Consider the following 15,535-nt stretch of genomic DNA (forward strand, 5'->3'; position numbering starts at 1 on the left):
CACACAGTATGGTGCACACAAAGTGGATGACTGAGGAAAGTTCAATGAACTTACATTGGCATTGTCAAAAACAGAAGATGAAGTACCTGGGCTACCAACAGTGGGCAGCCATTACCAACCTAGTCCTGAAAGAGCAAGAGCAAGAAGTACCAGAGACCAAAACAATCATAGAAGGGCCCATCCAACAGGAACAATGGCCTTCAGAAGAAGAAGGCAGCCACTGCTGGCCAAGGGCCAGCAGGGCAGGAGGTGAGGAGACATCACCCTGACTTTGCTCTTCCTCCTCCCCTCCATCTTCTGCCCACTGTATCTGTAGATAACAATGGAAGCCAAAGGCAAGAAAGCCCATGGTACAGTCCATTTGATCAGCCGCCAGAGACCACCACAGGACCTAACTGGAGGGGCAAGTGGAGACCAGGCAGCAGACTGAACAAAGAGTCCATTCTCTTTATTCGCCAACCTATACAGGTTATAGATGTGTGATGGTATCAAATATGGTGTAAACCAACAAACCTGAGTACAAAAAACAGAGTTCTTAATCCTATGAAAACTAAATCAAATGCTTTTAAAAGACTGAATGACAACAACAAAAAGAAACAAGTGACTATGCTGATTATGTGCCAGGTACTGTTCCTAGTATTCCATAGGTACTGTATTAGTTCCCTATTGCTGCTGTAACAAATGATTACAAATTTAGTGGCTTAAAAGAACACAGATGTATTCTCTCACTGTTGTGGAATAAGAACAGTAATTCTAAAATGGGTCTTAATGGACTAAAATCCAGGTGTCAGCAGGGCTGCATTCCTCCTGGAGGCTCTAGGGGAGAATCCATTCTTTGTTTTTTTCTAGCTTCTGGAGGCTGCCCACATTCCTTGGCTCATTCCTCCTTCCATGAGTCATATCACTACAACCTCTGCTTCAATAGACACATCTCCTTCTGTGATTGTGACTCTCCTGCTTCCTTCTTTCCCTTATAAGGTTCCACCTGCATAATTCCTTATGATCTCCCATCTCAAACTACTAACTTAATCAGATCTGCAAAATCTCATTTTCAGGTAAGGTGACATACTCACAAGTTCAGGAATTAGGACATTCATTGCTTACAAACAAGGACATTCTGCTATATAACCGCAAGGTAACCATCAAAATCAGAAAATTCACATTGGTACGTTACCACCACCGAATCCTCAGATCCCATTCAGGTTTTGACAGTTGTTCCAATAATGTCCTTTATAGTAGAAGAATCCAGTTTTAAACCATACATTGCAATTAACTGCCATATCTCTTCAGTCGTCTTTAATCTGGAATAAGTCTGTAATATTTTCTTGACTTTCATGACCTTGACAATTTTGAAGATTACAGCCCAGTTCTTTTGTAGAATGTTCCTCATTATGAATTTATCCAATGTTTCCTCATTCTTTTATTCAGGAGTATCATACAAGTGACAAAGTGATGCTGTGTCCCTTTGAATGCATTTTATCAGATATTGTGATTTTTATTTGTCCCACTACTTATGGCATTCACTTGAATCACTTGATTAAGGGGGAATCTGAAAGACTTTTACACTGTAAGGCTGCTCTTTTTGTCCTTTGTAGTTAAGTATTTTATAAGGAGATACTTTGAAACTAGGTAAATACCCTGGCCCTCATCCAACTTTCAATCCATTCATTCCTTCTTTGTCTCCATAAGGACGCATAGTTTTATTCATGGGTTATAATCTATTGATATAATTACTTCAATGCCATCAATTCTGCCAATGACATCTCCCTCAAACTGGCTTGATATATCCCCATCAGTCTTTGAGCACTTCCTTGCTTTTGAAGCACATGATGTTTCGAACTCCTCTTGTACTTTCCCTGACCCAACCCAGGAATCGGCCATTTCTCCAAGGAGTCCTAAAGTCCTTTCAGTGAGGCATGGCATTAGAAACCAAGATCCTGGCACTGGTAGTATACTTACCACTTTTGTTTCCCATAGTGGACAGAGCTAAGGAATATATGTTACACCTATATTTCTATATCTAATATATTGAAAACCACCAGCCACACTGATATTTCCACTTCCAAACCAACCCCACAAGTTCTTTCTAGTTTTCTACCTTTCTATATTGGATTAAGGGGTGAAGCATTATTTGGCCTACATATATTAAGTCACTTAATCCTCATAACAATCTTGTGATTTAGAAAATATAATTGCCAGCCTGATCATCCAAACACTATACTGTGTATTTCAAATGGTTCAAGAAAAAAGTTCTATATGCTGCACTTGCAACTTTCCTGTAAGTCTGTAATTGTTTCAGATTTTTAAAAAGTTAATGCTAAAAAAACAAAAACAAAAACAAAAACAAAAAACACAAACCTCTATAAATCAATAGACTATGAGATACAATAGCGTTCATAGTATTCCCAGCCATCTCAGTGAGATGAAAGCATTAATACATTTTCCAAATTGGGGGAGGAGAAGAGAGAAAGAGAGAAAGGACAGGACAGGATTTTAATCTAAGAAGGGTGGGAGGTGGGAAAGGTGATCCACACTGACTTATCTTAACAACCTAGGCTGGTGGGTCAGAGTTGTAATCTTCAGCGTGTCATTTCATTCATCATTTACATATGGCCATTTGACAGCCATCCAGGCCTGAGGTCCACTCAAGAGCAGGAGGACCTGATTAGCTAATCAGCCATCTTGGCTGGGACACAACCTATCAATGTGACAGGGCATATTAGCCTAAAAGTGACCACTGGATACATGTCTTAAGGCTTATTCAGCCCCCTCAGTGTGAGAAAAACAGACACATGTGACAAGTCACTGGAATCTCTTCTCTGGTCCAAGTCTCTTACTTAATAGACAGAGAAACCCAAACACAAAGTGGTTAAGGATTCTGACAAGGTTTCACAACTATGGGGTGGCAGGACTCAGAAAACTCTTGGGTTCCCATCCACATCATTGACGGCCTGCCAAAATTGCCTTGTGTGCTCACTGACTTTGTTGTATGTAGCAACAGACGTTACCAAGTGGCAATGGAAGTTATTCCAGGTGATTAGGGCTGGGAGTTGTTTGGTTAGTTACTAAAGTTTGTCAAAATGGGAAAGGCCTAAAAAATGTTATGTAGATACTTAAAACATTTTATTTGACAGTTTTTCTTTGCAACTTGATCTCCCAATTAGAGTTCCACGTGTTTTTATTGCATATACCTAAGTCAGAATCCATCATCTCTGATTTCCACTTTGTGTTTTCTTTAAGGAAGGAGATAGAATGTAAAGACACTTGAGTGCAGAACTATTCTAGATGTTAATTTTTTCCCTTTTGGAGTTGTCTCAACCACATATAATTCAATAGCAATTTTATTAGATGTGTGACTTGGGCAAGTTCCTGAACCTCTTTGTGCCTCAGTTGACTTTCCTGAAAAAGAAGACACTCCAGGATCATTTTGCATTTTCTAGGCCCTAACTCTGGAATTGGCCATTTCTCCAAGGAGTCCTGTTGCCTTTTAGTGGAGAATGGTATTAGAAACGATGATCTGGGTGGGGGGGGGGGGGAGAAACGATTATCTGGGCAGTAAGTGTGCTCATCACTATTGGATTGTTGCTGTTGCCAGGTGATCACAGCAGACAGAGCTAATGACTATATATATATTTCTGTATCTCTTTATATATACTGAAAACCATGCATCACACTGATAGGTCCAGTTCCAAACCAAGACCACAAAGTTTGTTCTAATTTTCTCCCTTTCCATGTTTATAACTCTCTTCTCCAACAAAGAATAATTTGGCTCTCATTACCCTTAATATACTTATACTTATCTGATCAATACTCCCGGATATAACCAAGCAGAATTTCTTTCCATTACCTTTCTCTCCTCAGGTGGACTCTGTCACATACCTAGTCCACTCTCTGCACAGACAGCCTGCAACCCTAACACTGGGCCAGTTCCCTGCATGAGCACACGTTACCTTGCTCAGGCTCCGATACCCTATGCCAAGCTAGTCTTCTACTCTCTACCAGCCTTAGTCCACTCAGGCTCTGCCACCCACTCTGGACTACTGTGGCTTCCCTCCTTCTTTTGGAGTAGATGCCAACTTTGCTCTGTATCGACTGAGTTTAGGACTGAATTATTCAGGGGGCGCCTGCATGGCTCAGTTGGGTAAGCACCCAACCTTGATTTCCGCTCAGGTCATGATCTCACAGTTCATGAGATCTAGCCCCTCATCAGGCTCTGTGCTGACAGTGCAGAGCCTGCTTGGGATTCTCTCTTTCCCTCTCTCTCTGTCCCTTCTCACCTTGTTCTTGCTCTCTCTCTCTCTTTCAAAATAAGTAAACATTAAAAAAAAAAAGACTGATTTGTTTAGAAATAATAGGGGAAGAGGCAGAGGAAGAGCCCCTTTTTTGTTTTTAATACCTTCTGTGACACAGTGAAGACTGTCAATAGGGTAAAGAAACAGAAGGCACTGTTTGAATTCAACAAGACAGTTTGGAGCTTCACATCTTGACCTGTAGTGTGTAGGGAAATTTATTCCCAGATTTATTTATCCCCCAAAGTGTGTTGTCACCAAAAGATACTGATTGCTTCTTTGCTGACAGGGCTATTAGCATTCAAATATTTGATTGCTGTTATTATCAAGATCATTTATTCATATTTTTTCCTTTTTCACACTTCATTCTTTCATCAACAGAGAGGCATTACCTGCTCCATGTCATGGCACTTAGTTCCTTATGTATTTCTGATAGACACTTGAAAGCCTGGTATACATTGATGGATATAATTAGTGCAGCCTTAGGAGTCAGACTTGTGTCCAAATCACTCTAATTTACTGATAGTTTGAATTTTATAACAAGTAAAGATACATACATCTTTAAAATAAGGTGTATATATGCACACACACACACACACACACACACACACACATATACTCATTCACTCATTCACATCTGCCACATGGCAAAGCATTCTCTAAATGCCCATTCCTATCATGCGTACCTTCTTGACAAAGTCTCATGTTTGTGCATGTGTCTGTCTGTCTCTTTGTTCATTGGGTTTCCTTTGAGACCTGAGACCATGAGAAGAACTTCAGGCATGTAAAAACTGATCAGTAACAACAGTTCTGAAAACCAGAAGACCGAACTAATGTCTCAGTGAACTTTAAATAAATGCATCCCCTGTTTTTCTCAGAAGTTTTGGACTCACAATGGTATTATCCCAATGGCATTCTCATCATAGCCAATGTGCTATCCTAGGAGAGGGAAGGGAGAAGCAGCATTCTGTAAATCTGCTTCTTTCTGTGCTCAATTTACCACAAATATATCCTGCCACCTACTCACGTCCTTCCAGGTCCAGGCTCACATGCCTCATTCTCGCTCAACCACTCATTGTTGAGCTGTGTGAATGCTCCGTTCCCTTCATGTTTCAAAGGCCATTCTGAGGGAAAGAGAACTGGAAAACCTGTAAAAAAAAACTTATTGGTCCAGTCTGCCCCAGTTAGCTGGGAAAAAAATCTCTATTTGTTGCTATATAAAAATATTCTGTGGTATCTTGCATTACGCTGTTGTCTTTGGTCCACTTCGGTTGAAACCATGCTTTTTCCTCAGCTATTTTATTGTAATTTTATAGTGTAAAATTCTTCCCCTGATTTCACTGAAGTCTTGGGCAGAGTAAAGTATAGTCTCTCTCTCCTGTGATGAGATGGAAATTGTTATCCTTGCCCCCATGACACCAGAGTAAAATGGGAAAGTGCACGCGTGTAATCATCAGAGTACAGCCCATATAAGAGGTACAGAATTGTTTCCTTTTTAGAGGGTTTAATTAAAATCATTACTTAAAAAATAAGCGTTATGACAACATCATGATTGGGCCATTTTCAAACCGTAAAACACCTATGAGAATTCAGAGTTCCATGAGAAAAGTGTCTCTTCCTAGTTCATACATGTACGTTTGCAGGATTCAAAAGTGTAAAGAAATCTGTTAATCTTCTGGTATTGGCTGCACTGATTATTTTACGGTTGTCTAAAAATGAGAGGCATACCGAAATAATTTAATATTTTGTAATATTTTAGAGGGTCATTATAAGACATTCTCTTTTACTCAGTAAGGATTAAATAACCAAGTCTATGTTTTTTATTGCTGATTTCTACGATTAAAGCAAGTACATATAAACTGAGCTGATTGCAATATAAAGAATTATTCTCTTGGGTCCTACTTGTATTCATTCTCTTTCTACATTTTAAAAACCCATTCATCAATTACTCTGCAGTAGCACCAGGACTTAGCATGCACATATTATCTTCTATTCCATTGCAGTCTTCCAAAATCACGCGTGTGCATGTGGGTATGTATACACCACCCACACTCACAAACACATATACACACATGCAGGCACTCATAATGGCATCCAAACATATTTACCCGTAATTACATTCTAGGCACTTTATCGAACAGATATTTTTGCATTCATTTGTGGAAGCTGAAAAGAATCCATGCTAATGTTTGGAGTCTTAAAGCAAACTGTAATCTTATAAACAGTGAGGTGAACCTCAGAGGCAGTAGTCTTTTGATATGCAGCATAAGTGAAATGCTGCATAATATAAAATGATGGCGCTATTAATCCTACGGCACTGGTGGTGCCCCGCCCCCCCCCCCCCTCGCTATTGATACCAACGCCATTGTCTCTGGCTTTAAACTTCATCAGTATGCAAACGGAGTGTCACTATGATGGGTGGTAACTTGGTTGGATGCACTTTCTACATTTCTGGCAAATGAGTATAATTATTTTCAGAGCTGCGGGCAACTCATGCATGTTTTATCCTCCATCTGGACCAGCACGGTACACAATAGTGATAAAAGATGATTTTCCCCCTTGGATGTTCACAGGCCATCATCGACACAGTCCTGATGAAATGGCCATGTATCCCCTAGCAGTTCTATATCTGCCACAGCTTGACAACAAAATTATTTCCCCATAGTACTAAAACACTTCAAATATTCAAGCCCTCTGTGCATATATTTGTGTTTTGAAGCATTCAGCGTTAACATAATGTGGTAATTTATAAACTGACAAATTAACTATGCAGAAATCACAGAGAGGCCTTATGAGGTCTGCAAAGCAGCAGAAAAGAAAGCAGAAGCTTTTTGCGCTCTGTAATAATAATAATCCTATCAACTGTCGCAGATCGCCCGGCCTCCCATTGTTAGAGCCGCTCACTCTACAGCTTGCTTACTGTAGGTGATTCTGCCTGAGACGCCTCGCCTCCAACCTCGCCAGCCAGAAGGCTGGGCTGGGCCTGGATGTGCCATCCTTCCCTGGGTCTGGGGCTCATGGGGAAAGGGCACCAATAAAAAAAAAAAAATTCAAGTTGCCCATTACTGATCACTTGGAGCCAGAAATGGTTGTGTGGGATGGAATTTGGGGAGGGTGAGATTTGCCTTCAAGACAGGAAGGGAATTTAGGGCTGGCAGAATCAATAACAGCAAAAAAAACTGAGATTATGCATGGGAGAGGGCCGTCAGCCTTCTTTGTTTCATGCTTATAAAATCATTTTAATGATTAAAATCCATCATCTCGCTAGCCCGCTTAGCAAGCGCTGGCGATCCTCACAAACCTACTATTGATCCTCAGACAGACAGCTGAATGGAGGCAGCATTCATCAAAGGACGCAAAAGAGCGCATTTTCACTTTTATTGTATTAGCTCAATTCTCTTTCAGAGGAATTAAAGACTAATTTTGCTAGACCAAGGGGAAAGTCTGTGGATCTTCTGCTGCCCCCATCTGTTTAACGTGTAGATTCTTAGAAGGCAGAATTAATTTTTTAGAGGCAAGAAAGTATTTACAAATTCTTTGTAAAAACACAGAACATTCCTTCATGATATGCCAAACCAGCCTCTCCTTCCTTCCTTCCCCACTACACCCTGCTTTCCACCCCACCTCCCCCAGTCACTGCACACACACACACACACACACACACACACACACACCATCCTTTAAATGGTATGTACCATGCTACGAGGCCTACCAAACATCAGACACTCTTTATCAGCAGTTGTGCCAGGGTCTCCATGGCAACAGTATAATAGATTTGCCCTTATTCAATCCCAGAGGCCACATTGAAGCGCAATGCAAAATTTGCTGGGGCCTGAATTCCTTTCAAGCCATGGCTCATGTGTCAGGAAACAAGTCAATGCACAGACAGCACTGCACATAAAGACGGAAAGGAACCTTTTCTCTCCACTGCTGTTTGCTCACAGTGACATTCAGAAGCTCAGGCCCTTCTAGATCTCATTTCTGTCTTGTTTTCTAGTTATTAATTCACTTCTTTGGGTGGAGAAGAGAGTGGGGGGAGGGGAGCATCATGCTTTGCAATAATAAACCACCAATGAAAGTGCAAAGCAAGCTGCATAAAGACGAAGCTTGCAACCCAGCCTCCAAGGTTATATAGGATTCAATATGGCTGAAGCCCACCACAGCTGCAGACTAAATTCGGGGGCTTGAGGCACCCCGGTACCGAGCAGGGCTGAACAGCCCAGACAACCTCCTCCACCCACGCTGCAGTGGTATTTTGTGATACTCAAGCAACCTTCCCCAGGGAAGGAGAGGCAGGAGAATGGACACATGCCCTTGTCCCAAAGCCAATCTCGGCAGGCAGGAAGAATTCCCGGGAGCTCACACCTGAAGTACACTGTGGCTAAAACAAGCACAGCTTAAAAGTTAAACAATCATTTGTTTCAGGTTTATTTTAATCATTAGCTTTGGGACTTACAAGATGATTACTTTGTGGGTTAATTATTTTCTGTGCTTGGCTTTCCAAACCTAATTGCTCAACTCCATTATTGTACATAGCGATCCATAGCTGGCTCCTAAAATTACCTGTCCAAATATTTTCCCTTTTGATTATCACAGGGAATTTGCTATTTTTCTCCCTGACTTGGAACTTTGCAGAAGTGACTTGCTAAACCAAGATACTGGTTTGATTTTGAACATGGAACTAGAGATTATCATGGGCTTGTGAAAGAATGCAATGGGTGATAGAATTTGAAAGAAGACTCTTAAGGGGCTTTGCCCAGAAGAGACCTGATTAACTTCAGGGCAGTGGTTCTCACACTTTAACGTGCATAAAAAGCACCCGGAATATTGCTGAAACAATTTCTTGAACCCCATTGCCAGACATGACTCAGCAGGTCAGAGGCAGAGCCCAGGAGTGAGCTTTCCTAGAGAAGTCACAGATACCAGTGCTGCTGGTCCAAGGACTGTGCTTCAGAAGACATAGCTCTTGGCCAATCTCCATGAGTAAAAGTTCCTCAACCTCAGGCTTAAAGTTTATTTTGACTGTTTACTGTAACTTTGACTTCAATTCTCTTCTTGAAGGGCATTACTTGTCATCCTAATACGATTACCCCCTTTTCCAGAGCATCAGACACACAGTTGCACCCAGTACATGGGACACAGCGAGAATGGAAGCCATGGGGAAGAAAAAAGCATCAAGAGATCAGGATCCAGTCTCAGGATTAACACAATGCCTGCCACGCATTAGGGCTTGAACAGTATGTTTTTGAATGAGTAAATATGATGGAATTTCAAGGCTTCCATACTTCAGGAAAGGGATTTTAGGTCAAGAATCTGGTGCTCTGTGTTTTATTTATGTTGAAATAAAGTCAAATGTCATACATCTGTTTTTAAAAGTGGCATATGAATTTTTGTGGGGGAGATTAAATAGTACTTTAAATTCTTCTAGGAAGCTGGGGCCATAGGATGAATCACTGTAGAAAGCAAAATCCTTTTATAATTAAAAACATTACTCTCTAACTTATCTAGTTGTATAAGTTTGGTTTTTCTTCAAGTGGGAAACACTGTATTTTTACCTTAAGAATCACCAACTTCACTTTTTACTGAACAAAATAAAAGGGTATATTTCTGCCTGGTGTTTTCAACTTGGAATCATTGTTTCTTTCTTTTCATGTCCTTTTCCTGCTGATTTAACTCTAAAATCTGGCTAATTTTAATGAATAATCAGTTTCAACAACAACAAAACATTGACCAATAATATATGACACTGACTTAAGATGGTCCTGCTCAGTTTGACCAGAGTTTGGTTCCCCCTGCTAAGTGAGCTCTGTTCTAGAAAATGACACCTGGGCAGGAGGAGGGAGGAAGAGGGGAAGTAGACTATGAATTACAGTGACCTGCTTTGTGAATTACCTCATCTATGGCGAATTCATAAGACAGTGGCAGTGTTTTTCACCCTACCTTACAGTATGTCTTCAGTTCTGAGTGTTTTCTTCCCAGAACAAGGCCAAGGGCACTGAAGTGAGCAGCCTCTCAGGCAGGGAGCCTACAGGGCCCTTCCAGCAAGGGAGGTACAGTGGATACAACAAGAGCAGATTTCTCTCCCTCACCCTGCACCTTGCTTCAGTCCTTGCATAGTATCATCCCTCACGGACTGGTGAGAAAGAATAGTCTCTTAACATAAATCCAAATATGCAGAATCGTAGAATTATTAAACTACACCTTCGAGAGAGTGGGTCTCGATGCTTCCTTTTTCCAGAGAAGGGAGATCTCAAGATTGTGCAACTAGTCAGTGGCAGAGATGGGGCATGAGCCCAGTGTCTACACTCTGACAGAAGGCTGAGGACACCTATTCCATGCTGTTCCAGTCTGCTTTGCCCTCCCTGGAAGGGCAGCCCATCACACTGCTTGGAAACAGACGTCCCCTCCCACACTCACCCCCTGTCACAGGCTACCTAGAGGGGAGCATGAATGCGGACTGCTATCAACAACTTTCAATTCAGCAAATATTTATTAAGCACCTGCTGTGTGCCTGGTGCTGCCCTGAGCTCTGACAACACCAGAATGAAAGAACACAGCATTTTATTACAAGGTGGTTACAACCAGGTAAGTCTGTGTTTCATCACTTTACAATAGCCGTCCCCACTGTAATGCTCTGCAAACTGGTGTGTGCCCCAGTACGTCTGGAGCCACAGGCCAAACTGCTTGTTACCTCCTGACATTTCCATTTTCCTTGATTATAATTACACATTTCCTTGATCTTATGACATAGATTTTTTCAAATTCACGTTTTAAGCCTTGGAAATCTGGAAGGACGCTTCTGACACTCTAAGTATGTGTTCCGTGGGTGTTGTCCTCTCTTTTTTTCCCCTCAGGTATGGATTGAGTTTCATCTTAGAATGATACATTAGAATTGAGGAAAGAAAGGAATTTAAATGGTCATTTCGAATGTTCGCTATTTTAGGCTACTTCACAATATATCAGGTTTTGAAAGATACACAAATACCAGACTTCAGCCCAGTCTCTTCTTCGTGGAGGGCACTTTCAGGCTCTCCCCGCGGAGTCCCCGAGTGTGGACTTTGAGCTCCTCTGCCACTGGGGCAGGGGGGGGGCACTTTAGGGGGAGCTGAGAAGCACTGGTTTAGAGGAGGCAGTGTTTGTAAGGGCCAAAGTGAGGGTGGGAAAACATCTGCAGGACAAACACGATGCCGAGCATTCCAACCAGACCCTGGACCCGAAAGCAATGAGACAAACACTTCCAGATGAACTCATCCGTTTTCATGTTACAAACATTCCTCCCCCCAAGGAGAGCTGGTCTATAGCTTCCTACTATATTGTTGTTTTTCTACCTTTGCCCCTCGCCTCACTTCTTTGTGACCAGCACAGACTTTGGACCCTGCCCCTTCTCACTGTCCTGCTCGGCCACCTGTCCAGCCCTGTGTTCGGCAGTAATGACCAGCAGACCGTGCCTTTCTTGCCAAGTGGAGCCGACGCTCTGTGGACCATTGTCTGTGGGGCCACACTGCTGTCCCCATCGCTGCCCCTATAGGACACTCATCAACAGCTGTGAGAGGCTTCCCATCCTGGCCCATAGAAAAGGAAGGCCTGGAAAGGCTTCTTAGAGCATCAGTTCAGAGGTCCCGCAACCAGCCAAACAATACACGATTATTCAACGGCTCCAATTCATTTTCCTCTGCTCCTCCCCCACCGTTACCCTTGAGAGAAAACTAATTTGCAGAAAAATAGCCCCTGCCAGCTAACTTCTCCTCCTAAATGTATGATGACCCCGAACTCTGGTCTCTGTGGGTACTTGTTCTCACAGTAAATGCACAGAGTTCTGAAAAGCCGTCTTCTCCTTTAAAAACCTCCTTCCCCCATCTGAGTCAGGGAGATGCTTTCTTTTCCTTTTATTCTTTGCTTCTCTTTTTAACATGTGTGCTGAAATTGGCACTTTCTCTTTTCAGTTCACTCCCTTCCTAGGATTAATGCAGGCAGCAATGGAGAAATGTGCACAATTTTTCCAGTCTCTGCACTAGGCGAACCCACGGGTGATGGATTAAATGTAACAGGCTTTACCTTACATATCACTATTTAAGTGAAGTTCTGTGCGGCCGGTGATGCATGGTGTCATCCAGGGTGCCCTACACAAGCGGGGGACTGCGGCTGCCTCCACTGTTGTCTGAGTAAATAATGGGGCTAATGGCATTTGGTGCAAATGAGACTCCTATAGAACTCATAGTGCTTGTTGATCTCCTTCGTATTTTTCTTTGTCAAGAGCCTGCTTCAGCAGTGTGGCCTGCCTTGGCTATCTGGGGGAGGAGGGAAGGTCTCGGGGAGTTCAGGATTTTGTAACTAATATTGAACACCAGCAAGAATGGATGCCAAGGTCGGGTTAAGAATAAAGAAAATTGATTTGGAGGTCAGGGTCACGATGTGAAAGGCCCTGAATGCTGCCAAAATATTTTCATTATCGCCGTTTTTGTTATGGAAAAGACCAGGCCTGTGTTAGGAGGCGAAGAGGTGGGAGGTGAGGATGGAGAGAGGGAGCCTGAGAGATACTAGGAGAATCAGAGCTCTAGGATTTACGGGCTGTGGGTCCCCAAGTCTAATTTAACTGGTGCTTGCCTCCCTTGTAGAAGTGCGTGGATGGACAAACACTGATAATGACACTTTTGCCCCACAGAACAGGGCAGTTCTGGACTCTCTCAGTCTCTCTCTCTCTCTCTCTCCTGCGGCAGAGAAGCTGGAGACAAATTCTTGCTGTTGTATTTGCAGGGGTAAGCTATTTCATGCATCACTGTGATTCTACTTTTCGCCCATGCCTCCAACATACCTGCACCACAGGGCTGTATATTTTAACAAAATCCTGTTATTATTGGAGCTCTGACCCGATTTTGTTTCTATATTCTGAAGTAGAAAAGACTCCAGTGGCATGAAATTAGCAACACATTCTGCTAGTGTGTTAATTGTGTGAGAGTTTTTGGCAGGAGAATCTCTTAGCACTACATCGAATTTATTTTTTATTTAAATTTGGTAGTGATTTCATATTGTGTTTAAAGAGAGGTACCATGGCTTAAAACACTTGGGATTTACTGTATGTTCAGAAAGAGAAAAAAAATCTGCCTAATGCAGTGGTGCAGAAGGAATTATGTAATTTTTTCACTTAGCAGGGAAGCTGCTAGCATTGATTTCTAACTCGTTATGAGAAACTGGCATTCCCAGGCAGTGGTTTGGGTAGTCCTTGGACCCCCCTACAGTATCCAAATGCAGTTGTGTATCTGGCCAGTAGCAGATTACCTACTTTGATAAAAGCAAAAACGCATGAAAAAGAGAAAGTCAAAATCTCCCAGGACCGAGTGGCTGTTTGCCTCTAACAGATACCCCTTCCAAATCCCCCCAAAACCAAAGGGACATTGCATGACCACGGCTGTCCTCATAAACATGTAGCCGGGCGAGCAAATCCCAGAGAGGGGAAGCGTGGGCAGACAAGCCAACAGATGTGTCCCACTGAAGATGGACTCCTGCTCTTCGGGGCAGAAGGCAGCTCTGAAAGAGGAAAAAAGCAACTAATGATTACTAAATACTTACTGTCTACCAGCTACTGTATTGGCTGACTTGTCATCTCATTACCCTGGCCATATACCAGATACGTGATTCTCTGCTCCTGGTTTCTTGCCCACCTCCTCTCCCCACACTTCCCTCCTTGCTTATCACCCACCACGCCACTGTTGTCTGAGAGGCTCTGAGCTGCCCCGGCTAGCTATGGGTTCCTCCCTGTCCTTCATTCACTGTGTGGCTCAGTCTAGCAGTTCAAACCAGGATAGGCAAGGGCGCTTCTCCCTGGTACTGTTCTGTAACAAGTCCTTCTCCAGAATAACAAGCATGGCTTGAATTTCATTTGTGGGGTAGAGCAGAAAGACATAGAACAGGACTCCAATCCCAGCTCTTCCTCTTGGCGCCCTTGGGAAGATGACCTACTCCGTGGGCCTAGGTTTCTGCATCTGTGAGAGACAGCCACACTTTGGGCCAAGATTGAACAAGGTGATGGATGTAAAGCTCTCGGCTCCGGGGCTGGTCCATGGTGTCTTTGGGTCCTTTTGCTTCCTGACCCCACAGTCATGGCAGTCACATGTGTTGAACCTACATTAGGAGCCAGGCACCATGCTAAGGTAGGCATCAACAGAGATGTCCCCAGAGGTACCATGGAGTATGTACCACCCCTCATTTAATCGTCACATAACCCGGAAGAGGCTGTATGCCATTCTTCTCGAAACCATACCTTGAAGACCAGAGCCAGGATTTCACCTGATTTGTCTGATTCCAAAGACTCATAACTCAGTGGTTCTCACCCCTGGCAATCTGGAGAGCCTATAAAACACTGACACACAGACGTCCTACCCCAGACCAACCTTTAAAAGTTACACAACGAATCTAATCTGATGGTCAGTGAGCAGTGAAACCACTGTCTTCTTATGTTCCACCACCTATCTGACCTACCACTGGCCATGCCCACAAGCTAAGACTTCTTGAGTAAGAGAGGAATTTTAAATGCTGTCTGCTCCCTAATAATTAGACTAATATTTACCACTTCCAAAGGGTCTACTATAGCATGAGCACTTTAGGTTATCTTTGGTCCTCAGAGCAAACATGCAGGAATGAAATGTCTTCAATTTTCCTGGTTCACAGAATTTATGTAGTAAGTAAGTTCATACCTGGCACAAACAAGCCCTCAATAAATAGAACTGTTAACACCATCATCATCACTATCACCATCATCACCATTACAATCATCATCATCATCATCATCATCATCATCATCATCATCATCTCTTGAATCCTCACAGCAGCCTCCAGACCTGTCCACTCTGTCCCCTAAACATCCTGGGAATCTGTCTGCATCTCACCACCCTACCACCACCCCTTATCCTGAATGCCCATCATCTTTCACCTGGAAAGCTACAGCAGGTTCAAATAGCTACTTGCATCCAAGCTCGTCCTCCTCCAATCCATTTTCTACAAAACATCAGGGTGATCTTTTTAAAAGACAAATATTTAACCTTTCCTGGCTGTAAAATGGTGATAACTGTCAGGCCACTGTGTAAGGATTGGTAGACTGAGCCCTTTATAAAAGTGCCCAGGGGAGGGGAAGCTGAGTGCTGAATCTTCTCCCTGTTCTCCTTGCCAACCCCCTCCCCGCCAACTGGAAACTGCATTGGCCCTGATACCAGGGTGCTTTTTGTGATGCATGCACCCAGAGGTATGTGTGA

The 15,535-nt window shown here is 42.9% G+C and overlaps 1 long non-coding RNA gene across 1 annotated transcript in view; it reads right to left on the reverse strand.

The window, feature by feature from the left end:
* Positions 1 to 13,264: 13,264 nt before the first annotated feature.
* LOC121015440 (uncharacterized) overlaps positions 13,265 to 15,535 on the reverse strand; it is a 30,661-nt gene continuing 28,390 nt past the window's right edge. The window contains exon 3 of the long non-coding RNA XR_005783832.1: positions 13,265 to 13,814. This is a non-coding gene — a long non-coding RNA (uncharacterized LOC121015440). The remainder of the gene's footprint in view (positions 13,815 to 15,535) is intronic.

This window comes from Herpailurus yagouaroundi, unplaced genomic scaffold, assembly GCF_014898765.1.
Source record: "Herpailurus yagouaroundi ecotype Mexico unplaced genomic scaffold, PumYag 29, whole genome shotgun sequence".
Taxonomy (NCBI): domain Eukaryota; kingdom Metazoa; phylum Chordata; class Mammalia; order Carnivora; family Felidae; genus Herpailurus; species Herpailurus yagouaroundi.